The sequence below is a fragment of the Heterocephalus glaber genome, unplaced genomic scaffold (genome assembly GCF_053883595.1).
Source record: "Heterocephalus glaber isolate CG9 unplaced genomic scaffold, H.glaber_assembly_v1.0 deba00001481, whole genome shotgun sequence".
Taxonomy (NCBI): Eukaryota; Metazoa; Chordata; class Mammalia; order Rodentia; family Bathyergidae; genus Heterocephalus; species Heterocephalus glaber.
This window is the reverse complement of record NW_028258317.1, coordinates 19,874,045-19,898,172: the sequence shown is the minus strand read 5'-3', so window position 1 is coordinate 19,898,172 and position 24,128 is coordinate 19,874,045. Positions and strand designations below refer to the sequence as shown.

General features: G+C 38.9%; 1 long non-coding RNA gene across 3 annotated transcripts in view; it reads right to left on the bottom strand.

Moving 5' to 3' along the window:
* The window catches only part of LOC147825862 (uncharacterized), a 269,968-nt gene that overhangs the window by 209,166 nt on the left and 36,674 nt on the right, over positions 1-24,128 (bottom strand). For 2 of the 3 annotated variants that reach the window (XR_015440036.1, XR_015440034.1), the window contains exons 1-2: positions 13,667-14,139; positions 9,653-9,753 (exon numbers count right to left, since the gene is read on the bottom strand). This is a non-coding gene — a long non-coding RNA (uncharacterized LOC147825862). Of the gene's footprint in view, positions 1-9,652; positions 9,754-13,666; positions 14,140-24,128 lie in introns of those variants that run through there. The other variant, XR_015440035.1, reaches the window with a different exon arrangement.

Sequence of the window (24,128 nt, the reverse complement as noted above, 5' to 3'; positions counted from 1 at the left end):
CATCCACAGAGTTCCAAGGAAAAAACATTATGTCCCAGAACTACTGTTGTGTGAAAGGAAAAACAAAGCATTAAAGGAATGCTGATGAATTGCATAATAATAAAGAGAGGGAGTAGGGTAGAGAAAGAAGACAGAGGGAAAGACAGAAAGAGACAAGGAAAGAGAAAGGGAGGGAAGGAATATGCTTTTGAATATGTTCTATAAAATAAGGCATACAACAAAAACAGTTCTTAGAAAAAGCAAAATGACGAAATATTCAGTTCCAACAATCTGGATATAAAATACTATATTATGTTTTAATATCCTAAAATGTAACTAATGAGTAGAAAGAATAAAAGTACCCTAGGATTCTCAGCTCTGCCATAAGTGTAAAGTTTTAAATTGTCAAAAACTGAGGATTTTCACACAATTTAATGTCATATAGTCATTTTAAAATGTACTTTGGGTTACAGGCAGCACAATCAATCAATGCATTTCTCCTCGTGGTCACACTGACCAGATTTGGTTCTCATTCCCACCCCAGATGGAACATTTGTAGAAGCTAATCCCAAGTCTGCCTGGGTTAGGAGCCAGGCCACCAGCCCTGAAGGCAAGAGAATCTAGCCACAGCATCCTGGTTCTGTTTGCAGGACAATAGGCTGTGAAGATTGGCTCTTAACAAAGCTGTACCTACGTCCTACTACCAAAGACCCCTGGGAACACACTGTAGATGAACCCGTGGTGTTTAGTGACAAAAGTGGTGTTTGGTGACAAAAGGGAGAGTACATACCTAGGAAACTATGGAGCATCTCAGTTAAAAAAATGTAACAAAAGATCAATTATAGGATTTGAACATGGGCTGAGTGACCCGGAAGAAGGTTAAAGAAAGTAGGAATCTGCTGCGGATCACAAGCTATGAAGAAACAGAGACAATTCTAGATTGGGTATCTTAATAAATCTTGTCTATAAGATGAGAGAAATAAACATACCAGAGCTATGATAGTCACTCATATCAGCCAAATAAGAGGATTTTTTTTATCTTTGTGGTTTGTTTTTGTCTGTGCTTAAAGTTATGAAGTCATCTAACTTGTTTTCTCTCTCGATTCTCCAGTGTCACAGTGTGCCCTCATCCAGTGCCAATGTTCTGTGGCATCTTTCATGTTCAACAGAACACCATGAACTAGTTGCAGATGCCAGGCTGGTTCCTTAATGACAAGAGCTGCTTTTCTCATTTTCAACAGTTACATTCAAATAGTGGTGGTGAGATGAGAACTAAGAACTAAAGTTAATGCTATCATTTGTACTTAATGTTTTGATGCTTCCTGTAAGAAGTAAGAGGACAAACTTGGCAAGATTACAGCAACAACTGTTTTTAAAGAAAAAAATGTGTTTATATTTAAACTAATGTAACAGCTGATTTTCTTTATGCAGGAAATGATGACCCTCCTCTCACTCTCTTCTTCCCTTAGGGCATTTCTGTTTGCAATAAATATGTAAGGTTTCGTTTATTTATTTGGTCTTCCCTAATACTCAGAAACATTGATTTATAGCAGTGGGCTTATTTAAGTAGCAAACAAAAAAACCCTTCCCCAAATGAGCATTTCTAAGCCAAGTTTCCTGCCAGAGGGAATTTGTTTCCCTTTCAGTTATAATTCTCTCCAAACAAGGTTCTACCAGGGGAAGCCTAAGAAACAGCATGTTCAGCCCAGCTCACTGGGACTGTATTTCAAGTTTCAGCTCCAACTAGGGCTGAGAAACACAATGCAGAAACGAACAGAAACAAAGGATTCTGGTCCCACAGGAAATAGTAGCTTCCAGTTCTCAGCAGGCAACAAAGAGAGTACTTCTCAAATACAGAAAATAAGGCTCTACCTGCAGAATGCTGCCATTCTGTACTTTTTCCACCATTGTTACTCACTTTTTAGCCCACTCAGCATGAGGAATCCAAAACAAGAAGGAAAAATGAAAAAAAAAAAAAAAGACTACCTGTTTGGTAACTAATCCTCTATATTTTTGTGACTGAGGTAGAGACAAAAGACTACAAGGGGACACAAACCTCTGAAGAACTTCAGCACAGCAGGGATTCAGCTGTGATAGCCCAGCCAAAAGTGGAGAGACAGCCTTGCATTCTTCTCCCATCCCTTATTGCCCAAATCAACGTAGTACTCTGTTCCTATTCATGATCAATTACTCAGAGAAGCCCTTCCTCTGGTTCCTAAAACATGATTCCATAACACCCTTCCAGGAAAAAAAACCTTTATAAGCAGTCAGCTACTGCCTGGTTTCTCTGATTTTTGCCTTCTCCAAAGCCTTCCAGGTGGAATATCTGATGAAACATTGACAGTCCCAGGCCCAGTGTGGGGCAGGTTCAGGAAACAATGCAGTAGCCCTAGATTTCAAGAAGGTAGGGTCTGGACTTGATCCTATCACCCATGGATTTGTGATCTGTGCTGGGCCAACTGATTGACCCCTAGTCACAGCTCTCCTTTCTACCCATGCCTGTCATACCCTGTCCTGAAGTTTTGATCCAGACCCAAGTACATGATTTCTGTCTTGGTGTTCTTGCCTTACACTCCAACGGGCCCCTATAAACTCCAAGAACCTAAGGATGTCTGATTACAATCATTCCAGCCTCTTTCTCTAGAAGACTGAATCCTCTTTTCACTTCCTGCTCCTGGTTGGGGACTTAATTTAAATTGAGCTCTCTTTATCCTTTTCAAAGTCACACCTTTCTGACCTGAAATAAAGGTCTCCAACCTTCTAATCTTCTCCAATAATCTATGCTGTACTGACTGAGAAACAATAAAAATCAGAACCATAGCCTCTGCTCTACAAACCCTGCAGCAATGATATGTTGAAATCATGTTGCCATTAAAGGAGGGTATAGTGTATATGAAATAAAGAGAAAGCAGTTGTTGTGAATGATTAGTCCAAGCCTGGCTTCTACTCAGTGTTTGTACTAAAGATCTAACTCACTGAGCAGGAAACACATAAATATGAAATCAAATGCCTGCCTGGAAAATATCCATATGTCAATCACGTGGTAAATCAGCTGCCCATAATGGTCACTCTAACTATCATTACATATATTAAAGGTCAGAAAATGTAGTCCCTTTCTCTATGGAGACTCTGGCATCCTCTGCTGAGTTAAATCGCTGTTCCAAGGAGATTGCAATGCCCTTCCTTTCCCTCTTCCTGGGATCATTTTGAAGGTTATGCATTTGCCCTTCAGCCATGATGAATGGAGTGTCATGTTAATGCTGGGCTGCACCATTATTCATTCCCCTTTCTTTGCCCAGGCCTTTAATTGCAGAATCCTGGAAATAAAACCAAAAAACTATATTACAGAGGGAATTTTCATCTGTCTGATTATAATACCTGACAAAAGGCAGGCTTTTCTATTAATCTCAGGTACCTTCCTCGGGACAGGTATCCATTCACTCACTGTCCATGCACAGGGTGCACATCCAGGCAGCATCACACAGAAATGGAATATGTGGCTCATGGGATCTATAACTTCAGCCTAAAGAAGCTCCACTGATAATCATATCACTTCACTGCCACATACTTAGTAGGCCTATTATGGACATAAATTAAGAGTTTTACTGAAGAAAATCAGTGTCCCAGAATTCTTGACTGCCAAGACCCAGATGAGCTCTGCTGAATATAAAGTGTCTCACCATATTCTAGCCCTCTCCTCACAGTCCATTATAATCCAATTCACGCTTATTCAGAAATGCCCTGGATTTGTCAGTCAACTCTTTCCTTCTGTTTTAGTTCTTAAAGTGATACTCAAACAAGAGTATTCAGTTACATAAATTATATCCAAAGGATATTGGCCAAAGATTTATTGTTCGATATGTGCAATTATAGTGATTTTTGCCACAATTAACAAAGAGTCAGAACAAGTGACAAGCCCATCTGAGCACAATAGAAGCATCAATTTGGGTTACAAGACAGTCCATTACAGTAGTTGAACATCACTTCTATTAAGTCTTAGAGCTACAAAGGTTGTAACTTTGTCATCTGCTACTTCATCAAATAGTTTATAGGAAAGCTTTTGGCCCAGAGAAAAACTAATGCATCTTCAGGGTACTTGCGTCTATCTTCTTAAATTAAGACTTTTCAAGGAAGTCTGGGGTCTAATCCAAACGGCAGGTGAACGGTAAATTATTTTATGTAATGTAGTACCCACAAACCCTGGAATTTATAAATGTAAAAGTCCAACCACAATTTATTTAGTGTTTATTATATACCAGGCACTGTCCTAGCCACTAGGACTACCAACATAAAGGAAATACAATGGGTTGTGGCCCTTTACCCAATTTCCCCCTTTCCAGATGAACACAGGAAATCTCCCTCCAGGTTGTCAACAGTGGAAGCCGCTGTTCAACCTCTTTCTAGCTGAGGAGATATTATTAAAGGAAGTCAAAGGCAGGGTCCTCTCTCCCTCATCTGCCCTGGCTCTCCTTGGACTCTCCTTTTCTTAGTCCACAGCAGAGATTTCTCTTGCCAAAGCCCAACTCTTAGAACACAATCAAATAGAAGAGAGTTATGGGTCTGTTCCTAGATTTTATGTAGAGTACCATCCCTCAGTGGTTAATTTCAAGGTTCCTTTAAGTTGCTAAGGTTTTATAGAAGAGTTTGTAGCACTCAAACTGAAGAGAAAGACAACTAACTATAGTTTCAATTGATTCACTTAAAAAAAAAAAAAAAAGAAGAAGGTCAGGGTCATAGAACAAATGAACTACATATTCTCATGCCAGGAACTGACTGTTTTAGACAATAGGAATCCTTTTCTTGAGAGCTGAGGATGGACTTATTTCTTTGATACTTTGTGGGAGTGAAAGACAAGAAGAGGCAGCCAGAAAGAGACTCCAGTTGGGAAATGGCCAGTAAACTTTGATTAGTCGTTTTCTACTCAATTCTGTGGTCTCCTTTTTTAATAAAAGGGGTGTGTGTGTGTGTGTGTGTGTGTGTGTGTGTGTGTGTGTGTGTGGAGAGAGAGAGAGGGAGAAAGAGGGGCAGAGACAGAGAGGTGTTAAAACAGCCTTTAAGAGAGTCTCTATTCCCCAGGCATCTCACAGCCTAATCAGGGAGATGGACAAGTAAATTATAACAATTGCAAAACAGCACATTACATTTGCTCTGGAAGTGGCAGGTAGGAGTGGTCCGGCCAAGAGCAGTAAATGCTGTTAAGTGAAGGCAGAGTAGTCTCTATGGAGGTGGTGATGATCAAACTGACTCTTGAAAGGTATGTAGGAAACTCCCGATGCCTCAGGGATAAAGGGAGTCCAGACAGTACAAGCTACACCTGCTTTCCTTCGGTGAGTGCCTCTCAAATTTTACTATGCATCACAGTCACTGGTGAGTTTGTTAAAACACAGATTTCTACGCTTCATCCCCAGAATATCTGATTGAATAGATCTGAAATAGTCCTACAAACTTCCATTTCTAACAAGCTCCCAAGTGGAAATGATGCTGAGACTCACTGGCTTTCATGCAGTGTGAGGAGAAGTAGAGAAAGATATGTTGGGAAATAGTCATGGCCTAAATCAACGGGCACTGGATCCATGTAGAGAGCATTTCCCTTCTGCACGGTAAGACTCACTGACAGGCCAAACCACAGAGTGAACAACCGCATCTGTGTTTTTAGGAGGGCAACTCTGATGGAAGAGCAGAGGGAAAGGATAGTTATGACAGTTTCAGTCAGTCACTCAGGAAGCAATCAAGTTGAGCAAAGGCCCAGGGGAGCAACCGAAATGTAGAGGATGGGTCTGAGGTTACTTGAGTAAAAATAAAAGCTTAGTCTCTGGAGCTGTGCTCTCAAATGAGGAAAATAAATTAGCTGTTTCCTTTGCCTCTGGAAACTGTTATTTGCTTTCTTCCCCTATTAAAATATGCATGATATATCTTCTGGGAAAGGACACACTGATTTTTAGTAACATTTACTTAACAGCCATAATTTGTCATCTTTTTTTCCAAGAAAAAGGGAAACATCCTTATTTGGTAAAGTCAGAGTATCCCCATAGGCTATCCACATGCATGCCAATTACCCACAACACCTTGGGTTACGGATCCCTGAGGAAAGGGAGTTGTGGGGCTGCAGGATCCTGTGCTTGTTTAGAGGCAGAGCAGAAAATGTTGGAATAGCAGGGCTGTGATGTAGAGGGCAAGAGGGGTAGCAGAAATAACAAAAGCTTATGCACTGGCAGGCAACAGAATAAGGATTTCTAGAAAGTCACAGAAATATCTGGTAGGAGATTGAGTTTCCTGCAGAAATATGCTAAATGGGAGAAATTTAAAATATTAGCAGTAATTTTATTAAAAGCTAGAATTTATTGATGCTTTATGTCTTAGCCTAGGTTCCCACAGAAGCAGAGCCTGAAACAAAGGCTCACAAGCTGGAATGGGGCCTGAGAGCAGGAATGTGAGAAAGGGGAATGACTCTGGAAATCAGGGAAAGCCAACACTGGGCTGCCATATAGACTCACCACAGCTGTACGCCACTACTCACTCTATCCTACAGAATCTGCAAGACACTTAATCAAATTCCTCTCAGAACCATCCACTAGGGAAGAAAGAGACAGGTCGTCCATTGGCTGCTTTCTCCCCATGGACAAAGGCTTCTCTGAAGGACATTAAATCTTTCACACTTCTGAGTTGCACACATGGGAGTGTCCACTAGAGATGTCAGAGAAGCCCTGGGAGGAAGTGAGAATGCTAAGTAGCTATCAGATTGTTCCTGTGCCATGTAGGCTGGACCTATGTAGAACTGGTCACACACATCAGAGGTAAGGCCACCTCGAGGCTGTGCAATGGTACATGAAGTGTCCAGTACACTTGTTATGGGCCAAGATGTGGCCTAAAGGCTTTATGTGCCTTTTAAAATTTTAATCCATATAATAACCCTATAAGGTAAGTATAGCTATTCCTACCTTACAGACGAACAAATGAGGGTTAAAGGCTCAAGATGAGACAGGTAGGAAGTGGCACTTCTTTCTGGCTCCAAACCCGATGTTTTGCTGCAATATTAAACTATACCCAATGCATGAAACTAGATGGTAATTCAGGAAGTCCACTTAGGAAGCCATATCAACAGCCCTTAAAATACTTAACTTTATTTGTATCCTAGAAATCTAACTTACAGAAATAATCAGAAATGTGCCCAAATGCTTGTCCCAGACATACATATATGACTGGATGATTAAGAGATAGATACATAGATAGATGTATGTGTATATACAAATATACATATAGAGTATTATGCAGTTATTTTAAATGATGATGCTTAAAAATATAACAATAGAGAAATATTTAGGGTATGAGATTAAGAAAATATATGCAGAATATACACCATGATTTTTAAAATATGTAAGATATAAATACATAGGAAAAGACTGAAAGAAAAAGTTGAAGATGTTAAACTGGGTGGGAAGATAATTCTATTTTTAAAATTTTTTCTTATACATATCAACATCTTAAAAATTTTCCTACATAAACACATCTTACTTTTTAGACCAGTGATTTTTTTATTTTTTGTTGGTGGGCAATGGAGGTGCCGGACTGATCTCCACCGAGGTGCCTCACTGGTGCCCTGGGCTTGGGGGGGGTTGTCCTGCCCTGCACTAGGAAGGCAGTGGTCCTGAAATACTTGTGTTTGAGCAGATCTCAACTAAACCAAGATGAACTCTCTGTCCTGGGCAATGCAGGAATTATTTCTCCTGCTAACCCTGAAGTCCCAGGGATATGCCTGGTGGCCAGAGAAGAAGAAACTGTAGAAAAAAGCAAAGTGCTCAAGATTTATACAATCTCACTCTTTGTTAATATTGCTGGAGGCAGTTCTCCTTTCCTACCCTAGCCTGACCAATTTCCTTTATTCCCAGAGGAGAGATTCTCACATCAACTTGATTTTCCACCTCAAGTCTGTCTGTTAAATCCATTAATCTTTTTTCTGGCCCCCCCTCACCAACTCAATGGCAATGTCCCTTGATACAACTCTCTCAGAACTGCTGTGTGGCCATTTCCACCTTCATTTTATCTTTGGATTCTATTCTCTCTACATCCCTTCTGGGAATAATTTCTGAGTACTCAGTGCTAGAAAACTGGTCTGCTCAGTTAGAATGGTCATAGCCCACTGCTTCTGTGACGTTTCAAAAGGCCACACGGTTCCCTTTTGTCCTTTAATAAACAGCCTGAGTTATTTCAGGGAAAACAGAGCTACCTGGAAGGGTGCCCAATGAAGGGGAGACAAGGCTGTAAATTTGGCCTATTTCTGGTATAACCTGGAACACATTCTCAATTCTATCTCATTTTGCATTACTGGGCATCAAAAGATACTTTGACAAGGGAAAAGGGTAGAGGAAATGTTGCAGACAATGGCTGTTTTATGTTTAGTGGCTACACAGCATGTTTTAAACAGCATTTCTCCGTTTAGAAAATTTCACACATTTTAAGGGTCACCTTCCCAAAGGAGATCTGAGACCATACTACCCAGCATCATTTGCAGTGATATCTGGTAAATGTCACAGTTGGCTTTCCAGAGGGATTGGGAAAAACTCTGGATTTGGAAATTGCCAATTCCGATGGTATAAATACTCCTCGTGTGGGCTATTTCAAGTTAACAGCTTAAAACTGACTATAAAATTTAACAATCACCTTTTATGTGCTGATGCTATTCAACAAGTATGTGACAAATTTCACAAATAGATGTTCCTTGATGAGACTAAAGCTTTGTAGAGAGAAGAGAGTATCCTAAGGAAGCAAACTCCACATAGACTCTTCATGCAATGTGGCAGATGAAGCATTCTATATGGGAGGGCAGAAGACACAGTGATCCTAGTGATCAGTCCCAGCACCAGCTGTGACAGTCATTCCATCTGTCCCCATAGCCATGCAGTGGGTCATCCTGCAGGTGTGTCTGAGCATTGAACCTGACCTCAGAGACAGTGGCCACCTGAGATCCTGTCAACTTTTCTTTAATAAATCCCTTTTATGCTTTGACTGAATAGAGTGAATTCCCTTAATTGCAAATAAGAACTCTAGCCAACAGGGTCGGGGATTTAGCTCAGTGTTTCCAGCACCTGTCTCTAAAGTGCAAGGTCCTGAGTTCGATCCCCGGTACCAAAAATAAAAACCCTAGCAATTATAGTGAGGATCTTTCTGTTTCAGATATAGACAGATATTTGAAAGTACAATTAAATATTGTTTCCATTAAATCTGTCTTTAGAGTTTAAGACTTTTCCCGTGGGAGTGAATTCGGGTTTCATTCAACCCCAAGTGCTTCCCACTGATAATAGTTTTTGTTTTGTTTTGTTTTGGTACCAGGGATCGAACTCCAGACCTTGCACTTTCAAGGCAGGCACGGTGCCCCTGAGCTAAATCCCCAGCCCTCCCACTGATAATAGTGATGGGCAGAAACAACCTCATAATCATACGAGTCTGCAGCTCAAGATGCAGGAATGGTGCAGCTTTACAGGTGCAATGAGGCATCTAATAAAAATCCCAAAAAGTCTTGGAGAGAGTGAGGAGTGATGCCCTCCTCCTCAGCCAGGCCTGCTCTCACAGTCAACACAAAAGAAAAGTCCTCTGAAGATCAATACAGGACATACACTGGACATCCATCATGGATCTTGTGATAACTTCTCCCAAGTAATTAGTTTCATAAGCTAACCTTAGGTTTATTCCAGCATTTTCTGACCATTTCCTTCCAAGGTATCTGAAGTGCTTGTTAAAAATAACATCTGTCTTGCCAGATCTCCTGAATCAGAATCCCTGGGATAAGAAAAAAGAACATATATTTTCAACTTGTGCTTAAAAATTTTGACAATCAAATTTTTTTATTATCAACATCACAAGATATATGGTAGTTCTCTAAAGCACCCTCTACCCAGGCAGTTTGAAAGCACTGCTTCTTCATAGCATTCCTGGGAGATATATTAGAGTTAAAAATCGTAACAGCTAATCTTTAAGGAAGTCTATTTTCAAGAACCACTTTGAATGGATTATTTCATTTAGTCCTTAAATCTTTACAATATAGAAACAATAAATGTTTCCACTTTAATAAATGAGGAAAGTAGACAGAAGCAAGTTACCCAAGTTTTCAGAGAGTTTGTGGCAGATGTAGGATCCAGACTGTGGAAATGTGACTCTATACCCTTAAGGTCGGCAACACACTGAGTGTCTGGCAGTGGTCAGGTCTACCACCTGATGGGGAAAAGCTGAAGCCTTCCCTCTAACATCAAGAATAAGACAAGGATGACCATTATCACCACTCCTGTTCAACACAGTGCTTGAAACATTAGCCCGAGCAATCAGGCAAAAGAAGAAAATAAAAGGGATACATATAGGAGAAATCAAAATACCTTTATTTGCAGATGACACAATCCTTTACTTACAAGACCGAAAAACCTCCACCAAAAGACTCCTAGAATTGATAACCAAATTCACCAGGGTATCAAGATACAATATAAACACAAAAATCAATAACATTCCTATACACTAATAATGAAATCACTGAAAAAGCCATTAGGAAAACAATACCACTCACAATAGCCTCAGAAATAATTAAATACTTAAGTATTAACCTAATTAAGGAAGTAAAAGATCTCTATGATAAAAATTACATCACTCTGAAAAAGAGAATTGAGGAGGACATTAGAAAAATAGAAAGATATTCCCTGTTCACAGACAGGCAGAACCAACATAATCAAAATGGTCATACTTCCAAAACTGATACACAAATTTTAATGCAATCCCAATCAAAATAACAATATCATTTCTCACAGAGCTAAAGTAAACAATCCTAGGGCCAGGGATTTAGCTCAATTGTTCCACCACCTGCCTAGCAAGCACAAGGTTCTGAGTTTGATCCCCAGTACTAAAAAAAAAAATTCTAAAATTTATACGGAATCAGAAAGCACCCAGAATAGCAAAAGTGGGAGATAACAAAACCAAAGCAAGTGGCATCAGAGTCTCAAGCTTGAAGCTATATTATAAAGCTACAGTGATAAACACAGCATAGTACTGGCACAAAAACAGATATGTGGATCAATGGAACAGAAAAGAAAAATCAGAAAAGCTCCAGGCACATGCAGCTAGTTGATCTTTGACAAAGGAGCCAACAATATACACTGGAGGAAAGATAGCCTCTTTAATAAATGGTGCTGCGAAAACTGGATATCCACATGCAGAAAATTGAGTCTAGATCCATATACCTCACCACATATTAAACTAAAATCAAAATGGATCAAAGAGCTAAAAGTTAAAACAGAAACATTTAATCTGCTGGAAGATAAAATAGGTACAACTCTGGAACACATCAGTATAGGCAAGGTCTTTCTGAACAGAACCCTACAGCACAAAGAATACTACCAAAAAGCAACAAATGGGCTTATATCAAATTAAAAACCTGCACAGCAAAGGAAACAACCAGCAGAGTGAAGAGACAACCTACAGAATGGAAAAACTAAAAAAACTCTGCCAGCCATTCCTCAAAGGACTAACATTAAGAATATATAAAGAAGTCCAAAAAACTTAGACCCCTCATTTCTTCCTAAGTCATTTGTTTATTAATTTGTTTATACCTCAGTCTCTTTCACAAACAACTCTGTGTGCTTTTGTCCTTCATACACACATCCAGACAGGGACAACAATCAAGTTGTGGGGGGTGAACTGCCAGGCCTGTGCTCACTTGCCCTGCAAGAGTAGTTACTGGCAGGTGCTGTGCCTACCACCTGAAACAATTTGTTTCCACAGCATCTATTGTGAAGGGAGTCCCAAGGCCTGTAGTGCCAAATGGTCTCCTTCTCTGTGCTTTCAATCCGTTCTCTTCAACCAGCAAAAGCACAGTTTCTTTCCGCATATGACTAAACAGGGATGGAATGTTTCTCCTCCATTTACATGTTGTCTGCCATGTCCCTGACACCTCTGCACCTCTGCCTGGCTCTGTGTGCCTCTCCATGTGGTGCCATCCTGAAACTCTGCCCATAAAAGCAAATGTCCACATCCCAAAGCCACACTGAGGTGTGAAATGAGCTCAGATAAAAGGCTGCCTCAGTTCTGGTGGATGAAGATGCCAGCCTCGTCAGCTACCCTGAGACTGAAGAACGTCTTTCTGAAGAGATGGTATGTAGATTTAATTTCACAGCTTAATAGTGTTTCTGAGTTTGTTTGTTTTTTCATAAATTTTTGACATTTATTTATATAAATAAATGGATTATTTGATCTTTCCTGGATTCCTCTCTCAGTAAACAACCAAGAAAAGAAAATATATCATTTTAAGTCCTAAAACAACTATTTGCAACTGCAAGGCTAAGAAACAGACTTCTTGCTCTGTTCAGATGTATCTACTACCATTTATTGTATCTTTTCTGCTTAAATTCTTTTATTGGTACATTTTAGGTATACAATACGTTTACATTTATCATTGGGTGCTTGTACCTATACATGATGTATCTTGGTTCTTATTTTTTTCCCATTACCTGTGTGACCTTCACCTCCTCCACACATCCCTATTTACATAGACTTTGTTTCCATTTTTTTCTTTTCTCATAATTTTTCCTTTCCCTTCTTTCCTTTCCCCTTCCCCTCCTACTTCCTCTACCCCTTTGGACCTTTTCTTCCTATTTCAAATTATCAATTATTCATTTTAATCATTTTAATCTTTATTTACACTTTCAGACCCCCAAATTTAAAGACCCAATTCAAAAATGGGCATCTGAAATGAACAGACATTTCTCAGACAAAGAAGTAAAAGCAGCAAATAAACATATGAAAAAATGTTCAACATCACTGGTCATTTGAGAGATGCAGATGAAAACAACACTGAGATTCCATTTATTGTATCTTAAGTATATAGCTGCAAGCTTCCCAAATTCAAGGCTCATGGACTACACAGAATTTCTCAACCTCAGCACCCACTGACACATAGGAAGGTATCATTTCTTTGTTGTTGTTGTCAACAGTTGTCCAATATATGGCACCTCTAGGCACCAGCACCACATCACCTCAGTGTGCTAACCAAAGATATTTCCAAACATTGCCAAGTGTCCAATTGCTCCTGGTTGAGAACCACTGGACCAGGTAGACATGTAATGAATATTTAGCATGTGATCAGGAGATGGTAGAATGCAGAAACCTATCAAGTTCAGTACGAAACTCACTCCACCAGGGAAAAGGAAGAAGCCTTCACAGAGGAGATGACAACTAAGCTATATTTAGAGTCCTTGTCAAATATAATTCCTTATTTTGAACCCACACCAGCCTTCTAACACCATGACTATCCATTGGTATGGACTTTCTCATTGGATCTTTCAAAACTAATAAATGAAAAAAGCAGTCCTCCAAATACGTATTTACTAGATTACACGGTACAGTCTGAATTCACTTCTCTGGATGCTGGTTTTACACAAGAAAAGAATAAGGGGAAAGGACCCCTGGTGGAAATTCAGCTGCTGCTGATGGAGAAGCAGTCTAAGAAAGGAGCCAGCACTGGGAGAAAACCTAGAAGCATGCGTGTATCCTATGCCCCTAAGCATATACAAGTTTATGTTTTTTAAAACAAGTCTGGACAAGAACTTTTAACAATCTGATATGCTGTTCTACTGTGAAATGAAACAAAAATGAGCTGCAGATGCTGATTTTTTAAAAATTTTCATGAGTTTAAAATACTGCATTCAACACTCACCCAAAAACACTGTGCATTCAACTTCTGCTGTTGATTACTGGTGTTTGCTCTATTCTTCAAGCTTGCAATGTTTGCTCCTCTCCAGTTCAACAAAAATTCCAGTTGGGACAGTAGGTGCTTACTCATTGTGAAGACCATTTGTACTGGGTAGCCACAACAGTGTCACTGTCCCACGTCTGCAGAGGTGTGAGTACCCAGAAGTCCATTTATTTCTCACTGACTTTTATTACAGATAAACGTCCAAAGTGAAAATGAAGGGACTGGAGAAAAGTACCTCCAGAAAAGTGGACCAAGAACTTCCAAAAATCCATTCCTCTGTAAGAGCAATGAGAACATTGACCAAAAAAGTTTAAATTGGGCCAGGGATTTAGCTCAGTGGTTCCGCCACCTGCCTCACAAGCGCAAGGTCCCAAGGTCAATCCTCAGTACAAAAAAAAAGTTTAAATTAACTTTTTCAGAACACTACAAGTTAACTAAAGTCTGACTGTGATCCAAGGAGTACACACTCAAGAAAAGTGGCTATCAGTTAAAATGAGTGAGCTCTGTGGTGTCCAAATGTGTCCTATTGACTTTCCTCATTTCTGTGGGAGCCTTAAAAATAGGCAGCCTCAATAACTATGCACTTCTGCAGCTTAGCAGCTAGTGGAGAGAGCAGAACATGCTGGAAGCTTCCTAAAAAGCCATGAAGAACTGCCATGGTGTGACCTGTCCAGAAATTCTCTGGAAAAGCCCCAGTCTCTTTATATGACCTGACTCAAAGCTCATTTCAGTGAGAAAAATCCAGCTCCCTGGAAATTTATCAGAAACAGTCAGCAGCAGTTGTTAACATCATAACTGCCAGAAGCTGTGAAACCACTCAAGTCAAAGAAGAAGGTGGTCAAAAACCTGAAAACAAAACTCTGAGAATAAAATGTCCATAGGGTGCTTTCAAAAGCTACGAGATATCCCTGGAGATTAAGAAAGCCACATACATATTCAGGGCACATCGCCCAGGAGATCCCTAAGAAGACCTAATCTTCCACTTCAGGACATGAGGCTCTGACAAGTAGGCAATGAGAACTCAGGCAGAACTGCAAAGAGTGTGAGCACCAAAAGTGTGTCTCCATACATACCAGAACACCTTGGCAAAGGGTGGAGAATATACTGGCCTAGGAGTTTAAGGAAACCACTGTGTAAGCATACAACTGACTATTAAGCTAATAAGCAGAGATTTTAGCATTGCATAAAGTACCCAGAGTATACATAAGTAATTCATGAAAGTTTTTAAAAAAGTATTTTCAGACCACCGCCAGCACATAGAAGGTGAGCCACTCCCATCGCACAAGACGAGGCTTCCGGGCCACCGTACCACCCCCACCAGCACACAGGAGGTGAGCCGCTCAGGCGCCAGCAGCACCCTTTGCACCCCCCCCATCAAAATAAGAAGACATGTAAACAAGTCACAAAAACAGACGTCCAGATCACCTACAGAAACCCCAAAGGGAAACAAGATGGAACACTCTGATACTCAACCACCTGGACTCCCTGAACTGCCAACAAAAGATGATCTGGGAAAGATGAAAGCAGAAATAATTTCTCAGATAGCAGCAGAGATTGTGCTCATAGTGCAAGACATGATTAATAAATCTAGAGAGGAGCTCAGGAACACGATGGACTACCAACATAGGAAACAAATGGAATCCATAAAACATGCAAACAGATTTATAGGAGATTAAAAATTCCACTGAAAGTCTACACAGCAGAATGAGCCAATGTGAGGACAGAATGTCAGATATAGAAGATAAGATTGCAATTAGTGACCAGGAAAAGAAAAATTGCTTTAAAATTGTAAGGGAACACGAGAAATCAATCCAGCAGCTGCTAGATGATGCAAAGAAGAATAACATAAGACTGATTGGAGTCAATGAAGAAACAGGAGAGAGTGCAGATGACATAAAAAAAACTGTTCACAGAAGTGATGGCAGAAAACTTCCCAAGGAGGGGAAAAGAACTTGACATACAGATAAGTGAGGCATATAGGACTCCAACTAGCCTTGATCAAAAAAAGAATACACATAGGCATATAATTGTTAAGATTCCAGAAACCCAACAGAAGAACAAAGTTCTACAAGCAGTTGGAGAAAAGAAACAAATCATATACAAAGGAAAGCCCATCAGAATCACAGCAGACTTACCAATGCAAACCCTCAAGGCAAGAAGAGCTTGGAGTGATGTATTTCAAGCCCTAAAAGAAAATAACCTCCAACCAAGATTGATGTATCCTATAGAATTATCTTTCAAAATTGAATTCAAATTGAATTCATTTAATTCAAAAAGAAACTCATAATCTGAAAGTTGAAGGGTGGAAAACAATACTCGATGTGATAGGAACCCGAAAAAAAAAAAGGCAGGAGTAGCTATCCTCTTTGTAGATCAAGTGGACTTCAAACAAAAATCTGAAACACTCTGGTCCCAGGAATTTCAGAAAAGGGATAGTCAACTTGTATGTACAAATCTATCATGAACATGTGTTTTCATTCCTCTCAAGTAAAAACTTAAAAACAGGACTGTTGGTTCTTAACAGTAATACAAGAAATTTCTATATTATTTTCCAAAAGGGTTTTATCATTTTACATTCACATTAGCAGTATTAGACAGTTCTAACTGGTTCACACCTAAGCTGACATTTGTTCTTTTAAAACTTTTAAGTTCATCTCCCTAATGAGTGTATAATTCAATCTTGTTATTGTACCGATTAGTATTTTTCTAATTCTAGTGTTGCACACCTTTCCTTGTGCTGTGCTGGCTATTTATCATCTTCTTGTGCCTACTTTTTAATTGGGTTGTCTATTAATGAGCTGTAAGAGTTCTTTATATATTCTGGTCACAGGTTATATCCATTATAAATATGGTCTGTTTAAGGACTGCCTTTCATTTTCTTAATGATGTCATTTAAAGTTCTAAATTTTGATGGAATCTCATTTATCAATATCTTTTATACATCATGTTTTTTGTATCCTAGGAAATTCTTGCCTACCCTAAATTCATAAACATTTTCCCTTATAATTTCTTCTTCAAGTTTTATAGTTTTAGTCTTTCATGTTTAGGTTCATAGATCCTTTCAAGTTATTTTTATGTATGGAAATAAAGGGTTGAGGTTAATTGTTTATGTACAGATACCAGGTGTTCTAGTGTCATTTGCTGAAAACACTATCTTTTCCTCTGCTCTTGAATTGAGTTTATGTTCTATAAAATGGTAATGTTAAATAATCTTTCAAAACTCAGTGGACCATATATGTGTGGTTGTATTTCTAGATTCTCTGTTTTATTCCAATGATCTCTATGTCTTTCCTTACACCAACACTGCCTTGATTACTGTAGCTTTAGAGGAAGTCTTAAAATTAGGTACTAAATGTCTTCCAACACTGTTTTTTTTTCTTTTTCTTTTTACTTTTCTAGGTCCTTTGTACTCCTACATAACTTTTAAACTTCAAAATCCAATTCTTCATTTAGACGAAGTATACATAGTTCTCAATTTTTAATATATCTTGTGTTTTCTAATCCTTCTAAATTCAAATACAAGTTCTAGGGGCTCCAAGAGATTTCTAAGTATTTTCTGTGTAGATGATCATTACATCTACATATAAAGATTTTACTTCTACCTTGCCAATCCTATCCTAATTGTGTCATTTTATTGCCAGACTATTTTGGTTTGGGCCTATGTTTCAAAGTTCAATGGGCAGATGAAGAGTATGCATATCTGCCCTTGTTCCCCACCTTAGGGAGAAAGCATTATATCTTCTCCATTCCTATAAGGCATTTTGTCTGGAAGTATGGAGTACATGTCTTTGTTCTGTTGAGAAGGTTCTGTTCTACTTCTAGTCTCCTGATATCTTTTACCATGAACAGCTGTAGAATTTAGTCCAATACTTTTTCTCCAACTACTGACAGGATCATATGGCCTTTTCCTTTCCTCTGTTAAAATGATGACTTTTGGGGGTAGATCTTCCAGTGGTGAACCAATAATAACAACCGTATAATAAAACTACTTTCTACATACTACCAGATCTGACTTCTAATCGTTTGTTTTTTCAAACAAATTTCTATCTATGTTCATACTTTTTTCTTCTATTATCTTTATCCAGTTTTAGGATTAGCACAATGTTGAGTTCCTAAAATGAGGGGAGAAGTGTTCCTTCTTTTTTCTGCTTTAAATGTTTGATATAATTTATCAGCTAAAATGTGTATGAGCCTGCTGTTGTCATATAGGTAGGTTTTCAAGCTAGGAATATACTTTCTTTAATAGGTGCTATTCAAATTTTATATTTCCTCCAGAGTTAGTTTCATTAATTTGTCTTCCAAGGTACTTCTTAAAAGTCAAATTTATTTCAAAAAAGGTTTTTGTAATATGCTTTCTATATCCTTTTAAATTCTGTAAAATCTGTGATAATGTCTCCTAAATCTTGATATTGTAATTTTTAAAATGTATAACTGATATTGTGTAATAGGAAGAAAAGGTCTAAAGGAGCGGGGGAAGTGGGACGGGTAGGGGAAAGGAAAGAAAGGAAAAGAAAAAATATGAGAAAAGGAAAAAAATGGAAACAAAGTCTTTGCAAATAGGGAAGGGAGGGCAGGGGAAGGGGAAAAAAATAAGAACCGAGATACTCATGTAAAGGTACAAGATCCCAATGATGAATGTAACTATATTTTATACCTAAAATGTACCAATAAACTTAATGGGAAAAAAAGTATTTTAAATAAATAGTACAGTGAAAGCCATGTGGAAAAGAGTGAAGCTAGACCCCACCTCACTCCATATACAAAGGAGTACTCACAATCTTAAGTGTAATATCACAGCCCTAAGTGTAATATCTAAAACTTGCCAGGTCATGGTGGTTGATTTTAGTTATCAACTTGGTTTAAGAGATACCTAGATAGCTGGGAAAGCATCATTTCTGGGTATGTCTATGAAAGTATTCCCACAGGAGATTGGTACATGCACCATAGACTGAGAGCACAGATCTCCCTTCAGTGTGAGGGGCATGATCCAGTTGCCTGGGACCCTAGATAAAACCAAAAGGCAGAGAAAAGGTAAATAGGTAAATTTCTCTCCCTCTCTCTCTCTCTCTCTCTCTGTCTCTCTCTCTCATCTCTCTCATCTCTATCTCTCTCTTCCCCCTGCATCTTCTGGAACACTCTTCTCCCACCCTTGAACAATGAAACACCAGGCCCTCCAGCATTTAAGCTTTAGGATTTGTACCACCATTCCCTGGGGTTTTAGGCCTTTGACTTCAGACTGAAAGTTGTATCATTCATGTTCCCAGTTCTGAGACCCTCAGACTTGAACTGACCCAAACTACCAGCATCTCAAGGTCTCCAGCTTTCCAATGCCTGAGTAAAAGACTATCTGAGTAAAAGGAGCCAGACCTCCCCTCCAAAAAGTACATACTAAATGACCCAGTTCATTTAAATTCTAGACAATGAAAACTGGTCTATAGAAAACAGTTTGGATATTTTTTTAAGACGTAAGCATACACCTACCATATAACCTGTTTTTCCTCTCCTAGAATAAAAACATATCCAAAGACTTGTAATTATTCATAAAAAGCTGTATTTGAAATAGCCAAAACCTATAGAAAGCCCAAATACCTGTCAATAGATGAACAGTTAAACAAATAGGATCTATCTACACAAGAAAAAAACTACTCAGCAAGAAAAAGGGGTAAGCAACTGACACAAATGGCAATATGTATAAATATCAAAATAATTTGCTGAGCAAAAGGAGATAGACAAAAAGGAGTACTTATTGTGTGATCCCATTAATATTAAATTCTAGAAAATACAAATACTAAGCTGTAGTGACAGTAGATTAGTATTTGCCTGAGTTGCAATAGTTCCTCATGATCTGCTTACCCTACAGATCCACAAGGAAAACAAATCCTGTTACTGTTTTAAGACAATAAACTTGAGATTATTTTTATTCAGCTATATAAGCTGGAGCCAGCCCTGTCCTTTGGCACCTCAGTGGGGCCTGGAAATGACGTTGTAATAAAGTTACTTCTCCACAGAACTGAAAACTAATACTTTAATCCTCCAGGACCTATCATAGGGCACTTAGGCTGCCCAAGACCTCCCCAGTGCTACAAATGCAGGATGCCCAAGCCTCACATTCCATACATTTCCCAATGCTTTCTTCCCCACCACAATTTACTGTGTCACATTCCCTTTGGGCTCTCCTTTCTGAGAAATGGACCTGTGCCATCCTGATCCACAGCTGAAAGTCCAGTAGTTGGTGACTTATAGTTTAAAGTGTTAGTTTGCTAACACTTAGTTCGCTAAAGAATGTGGCTGCATTTAAATTGGGCCTCTTGGAGACACACATCTTATCCCACAATCAATTAAAGCTGAGAAATAAAGGAAAAGAAAGGAAAGTCAACCTCCTCTCCCTACCTTTGATTGGATCAACTTGATCGGGTCTCAACCCACAACCATGTAGCTTCTCCTCTCCTACACCATCCTCCTACCAAGCAGACAGAAAGATAGCTAATTCCATATTGTACATTGCATTTCTCCAGCTGTTTTGAATCAGAAAGTTTGCACCATTATTTGTTGAACAAATGGATAGAGGTTGTTCTGCTTGATTAAGCATCCATTGGTTTATAATATGACTGGAAACAGTACATCAACAGCAAAGCGCCAATTTCACCATCCACACAGTCAGCTTTAGCAGTTTTTTTGCAAATAAGTGAACTGATGCAGTAATTTTTCACCTGACCTAGTGTAATACATATAGATTCTAGGAAATGATTTTCATGAGGAGAAAATCTGGCTTAAGACTTACAGTGCACATGGAGTTCTTTGTGGGTTCTTGATATGCTATCGCTATCACTACCTTCACTATTAAATGTGTCCATGGGCTGTTTGACCAGGCCTCTGCCATGGAGCTTGGAACTGTAAAATGATGGTTGTACTGAAAACAACAAATACTCCTCCACACATGAAAAAGGAAAAGTTACACTGCTTAGAATCATTACTGGATGTTTCAGGACTTTTCACACCTTTTTTTCAGTTCATTTCTGCCAAGAGTATAAGTCACTTTCTTATGTCTCCGGCTATGTTGGTTGCCATGGTTTTCTAGCTTTTCCTACTTCTAGAAATAAACAACCATTAGATTTATGTCATTGTTAATTTATCTCTTTGTGCAACACAGATAGATGATTTGTAATCTGAAAATCAGCACTGGTCATCCTAAATTTCCTATAGTGAAAAGTTGGCAGCAGAATGTTTTAACAATACATTACAACAACAGGGGTTCCACTCAGGGGGCCTGACCTCATAAAAATGTGGGTATTCTTTTTAATTACTATGTCGAGTTTTTGAACTTTTAGGGTTGTGAAAGATAGTTTATTTTTTAATCCTTTGTACATTTCAGTATTATCTTGAAAATGGGCCCTAGTTTTCACCAATAGTATAAAAATAAAAATTAGCCCAAATTGTTCCCAAAAAACACAAAGGCTGAAGTGACAGTCTCCAAATTATAGGTTTTTTTAAAAAAAACTTACTTAAAAGTGACATTGCAAAATTATCCAGGTGTTGTTTTGGGAGGTGTTGGATTAGGTCATGGATTGGTCTCAACAGAAATAATCAGGCAATGAAATAACTAATTCTATATTGTTATTTTACTCCATCTGTTTTGAATCAGAAGGCTTGCACCATCATTTGTCCAAAAAATGGATGCAGGTTGCTCTGCTTCATTAAGTATCAATTGGTTTATAAATTGACTCTTTCAAGCCACTGAGAGAACCAGACTAAAGTCTGGGAGATACAAGTCTCTCAAATAACCTCAGTCCCATGCCAGTGTAACCTCTAATGTCAGCCCCACACAATCCAAAGAGAACTCAACCTGAAAGAAACAAACAGCTTCATAAACACTAGCAAGAAAGGAGGAAAACCATTTATAATCTCCCAATGGGCTAGGTCTTATTTCTTATCTGAATAACTTAGAAGCCCCTGATTCAAGATCATGCTCCCTTTCCATGTTGTGCACAACTGCTGCCCTAAACCCTCTTGCTGAGATTTTCCCATTCACACCCACGCCACCACCATTTCTAACATTTCCCTTACCTATAATACTTGCCAGTACCTTGAGGGCAGAGTTTCTGCTTGTTCATCTTTGTACCTGCAGCACCTCCAAATGCAGGTAGATAAGTATTCTTTTTAAATAGTATTTAATAGGTTAATACAAATTTTCCATACCTGGAGCATAAGAAGCTTTCAAAATGTTGAAATAAATGAAACTAAAATATTTACTGAATAAATAATAATTATACCATCCTTTACCTATGTCCATTAAATATAGAAAGAAGTTTAAAAGGTCTGAAAAAGCAAAGAGCAAAGGAAGTATTTTAATCGTTTTTAGCTTTATTTGATTTTATGTGATGAAGAAGAATGTAAAGGGAACAGCTAATAACCATCTTCTAAATTGTAATTATAAGGCAAATTCTCATTTATAACTTCCAAATATATATTCACAGCAGAAGGGAATTATCAAGGGTTACTAGCCTAGTCCTCTGGTTGGAACAACTGGTCTCTCCCCACCCCTTCTTCTTGTTACCTCCACTCATCTTCATCTTGATTTAGAAATCATTTCCTCTACACTTCCCATCTTCCTTTCAAGAACCCCTTTATGTGCTCCAAGGCACATAAGTCTTCCCTTATCAGAGCACTTGCTATACTGCATCCTAATTATTTGCTTGATTATCTTTTTAATTAGATTAAATCCCAGGATTCAGGGTCACCTGAATCTCTGCTCAGGGTTTGGTGTGCTGCAGGCATACAGGGAATACTTTATATGGATTTATCAATCCAATCCACTCAGAGCACATTTAAAAAGCCTCAGCAAAAATCAAGGTAGAATAACATTGAGTAGCCAAACTGCTCAACAGTCTAACTAGAGATGAAAATAGATGAATGCAAATTTTCCACACCAAATACATAACTCAAGGCAGTAGGCCCTGTCCCTCATGTACAGAAAAGGGTTCATTGGTACTTAACAGTAAGTCATAGGGAAAATGAAAGAGGAGAGATCATTTGAAACACGAAATTATCCAACATTTGTTGTTCCTGCCATTAGTTTCCCATTCCAACAATGTCTTTTAACACAGTCACTAATAAAGAAAGGGGAAATCATGTGCTTCCTCTCCTCCCTCTTTGCCTTCTATCTTCTAAGATTTTCAAGAGGCGCTGACAATAGGCAAAAGAAGAATGAAGAATAAAGGGCATGAATAATCCCTGTGCTTGGCTTTTAGTTGTCAGTTCCTGACAAAGGATCAGAGTAATGCCCAAGGCTTGAACAACCTGGGGAGCTAGCACTCAGCTCTGTATTCTGGGAGAATTCATGGTTCTGCATTCCAGTCTGGACCCCCTGCTTAGGAAGCTTTCTTGTAGGACTACCCTGGGATATTAGGTTCAACACCCATCAAAATCACTGGGTGTCTTCATACCTGGACAGCCTCTGAGCTGCTATATTACCCCTGGGATGCAGAAAGACAACCAGGGCTGCACTTTTCAATGGAAATACTCCTGTTTGATCTGTATCAGTGAAGACTGCTTTCTCTACAAGCTTGTCACTGCATGTGATGCCTCTATTACATACACAGCCTCTGGCAACATGTACAAGGCTGAATCTCTGCCCAAAATCAAAACATGCCAAAGCAGATCAAAATATGAAGCAGTGCCTAAGCTGATGTGAAAGGCAATTTACAGGCACAGAAATCTAATACTAAATATTACCTTTGTTTCTATTATTAATTTCCAACTGGACTGTAGAAACCTAAATGGATACTGCATCACCACATTCTTCCTTCTCAAACTCCACATCTATCCCCCCTTATCCTCAAAACCATTTCACCACAAAAAACACACCCAGGTACCACTACACATATAGTACTAATCACTGGATTCTGGCAGAAAGGCAATGGAAACACAGCACAATATCTTCCATTTCCAAAGAGAACCCAGGGAAAGCATCACTCCACTGACAAATGCTTGCTTTGGGCACTCCCAGCTACCCCCAGGTGGTTCATATGCACACCCTGTTGGAGAGTGACACTTTCCAGTTTAGAGCAGCTGCTCCACTCAGCCACCCTCAGAAGGCTGCCTCAGCTAAAAGCCAGATTTTATGGTGATGCCTACTGATTAATAAAGGATGTGCAAAGAGACAGCCCTCCAAATAATTAGGCTTCCAATTGCAGATCTTGGCTAGTCATGATGGAGCCAAGCCTGCATATAGTTCTGGTTCCTTTAATCAGTGCAGTTGTGAGAAAATAAGTCTTTTGTTATAAAGTTTAGGTGCTTTTCTTAAAACACAGATGAGACATTTAGGATAGAGTAACTTCTAGCTCTTACAACACAAGCATGCTTCTCTCTTTCAGCAGAAGGGGCCGGTAGGGTGATCATCAAAGCTCCCAACTATACCAAATTT